This window comes from Micromys minutus (genome assembly GCF_963924665.1).
Source record: "Micromys minutus genome assembly, chromosome: 10".
NCBI lineage: Eukaryota > Metazoa > Chordata > Mammalia > Rodentia > Muridae > Micromys > Micromys minutus.
Genome location: NC_137979.1, coordinates 22346499 through 22348952, shown reverse-complemented (window position 1 = coordinate 22348952; position 2454 = coordinate 22346499).

Sequence of the window (2454 nt, the reverse complement as noted above, 5' to 3'; positions counted from 1 at the left end):
CACCTTATTCCTTCACACAGAATCTCTGGAAACCTGACTCTGTGGCATCTTCTTCACATGTCCATAAAACTATAGGGACCCCTACCTAAGGCAGGCTGGTCTTAAGTTTCTTCCTTAAACTAACATGACTCCCTAGCACGAATTTGGAACTCTGGGCAGTCTTCTGCCTCATTAATACCTCTGGCTTCAGGCAGTGGCTGCCCAAGCTCCAGAGGCTGAGCCAGGACAACTGCTGAAAACTGAGGTTGTGTTGCGTCAGCCTGGGCTGCACAGTGAGTGTGGCTCAAATCAAAGATCCAGGCAATGTGGCTCGTGCCCTTAATCCCAGCACTCAATAGGCAGAGGTATTCAGATCTGATTTCAAGGTGAGTTCCAGGATAGCCAAGGGTACAGAGAAATCCTGTCTCGAAAAAACCCAAGATAGCCAGACAGACAGATGAAAATAAAATCAGTCTGATCATGGTGGTGATCATACTTTAACCCCAGAACTTGAGAGACAGATACATGTGGACTTGTATGAGCTCAAGGCCAGCCTGATATAAAGAGTTCTAGGCCAGTATCAGGGATGCATTGTGAGACCCTATTCCACTAAAAAACCAAAAACCAAAAAAAAAAAAAAAAAAAAGACATATGTTTATAATCTCAGCTTCCTTCAGAAGACAGGAAAATTGAAGACTAGCTTGGTCTACACCACAGATTCCAGGTCAGCTAGTGTTATACAGAGAGGCTCTGTCTCAAAACAAACAATGCTAGACCTGATAGTGAACCCCTGTAATCCCTGAATTTGTGAGGCTGGAGTAGGAAGGCCACAAGTTTGAAGCCAATCTGGAGTATATAAATGTCTACCTAAAACAAAACAAAACCTCCTTTTTTTAAAAAGGAAAAGAACAATTTCAAACCAACCTAGACGTTACCAGTATATAAAGGAATGGAAAATATGAAGGGCAAAAAGGAATGGAAGCTCTCTAAATGTATTCACGATACAAAAAAACTCAGGTGACATCCCAGTCTGTGCAACTAACCAAAAGAAACCTCTGAAGGGGGGGAAGGGGGAAAAGCAAACTGGATTGCCAGGGAAACCAAGGGAGACATTGTAGAGGTGCCAAAACTGAGAGGGACAGAAAGCCAGAGGACTGTTCAGGCAACATCCCATGATTTTAGAGCAGGCTCCTGAAATAGCGTCTCTCACTTGTTCATAGCACAAAGTGGGAGAGACCAGAAGCCAGAGGCGGGCTTATGGTACATTTGGAAGGATATAGGGGACAGGGCAGTGCGGACCCTGGAGGAAACAATATCCATGTCCTGGGAGGCCGGATGAAGTCCAGGTTAGCCTGGGTGAGAACCCTAACTTCACCACTGAAAAACTACACACTCCTAGGCAACTCATTGTAATCAAACCTGTCTCCCCATCTGAAGTGGGAATGGGGTTAAGGACAAAATGGGAAGGACAGCACAGGTTGGCCTATGTACATGAGACTCATGGGCACTTCTTTGTTGAAGACAATACCTATTTACATAATGCAGTCCTCAGAGAAAAGGCATCCAGTTGTAGCTGAAACTGGCATTCCCTGCCACCCCCCATCTGGACTCCTACGTCGCACTACACAGCTCACCCTGACTGCAGTCTGAGACCTTTGGACTCTATCATTTTGTTGCTTACACTTACTCTCCCCAACCACATCATAAACCCGCTTCAAGTAAACACTACCACGAAACTATCCATTACACTCCGGGTCCTAAATCACGACCAACAGGTTTCTGGAAACCCAGCAATCAGAAGCGTCAAAATCAAGGTAGCCGACAGCAGGAGCAAGAAGAAACCAACTGCAAACCACATGCTAGCCCTGGCGAGCCCTGGTTCAGTTTGGAGGATCTGGGTCAGTCTGTCTGCTTGCACAAGTGTGTGACTGACTTCAGGAAGCTGCAGAGCAGCAGCACAAATTTAAGTGACATAAAGATGCAGTGACTTGGGGACTCGGCAAGCTCAGGGCTCTGCTGGATACAACTGAACCTGCAAACTTATCATGTGGCATTGCTATGCATGCTACTCAAACCAGAGCTCCAGACAAACACAGTGCATTTTCTGAGTTTTTATTAATGTTTTTTAAACTCTAGGGCGGGCAGATAGCTCAGTGGTTAAGGGTACATACTATTCTTGAAGAGAACCAGCACAGCACCACGTAGATGACAATGCCTCACAGTTCCAGTCCCACGGATCTGATGCACTGTCCTCCACAGGCATGGTGCTCACATACACAAACCCAGTCACATCATCTAAGTTATTTCTAAGTTTTAACCATTTTGGGTTATCGAGAGGCAGGGGGTGGGTCATTTAAAACAGGGTCTTGTTGTGTAGTTTAGGCTGGCCTTGAACCCGTGTCAGCTTTCTTGTCTCAGCATCCCAATGCTTCATTCAAAGAAAGGCAACACAATACCTGTCTGGCTAGGAAGTGA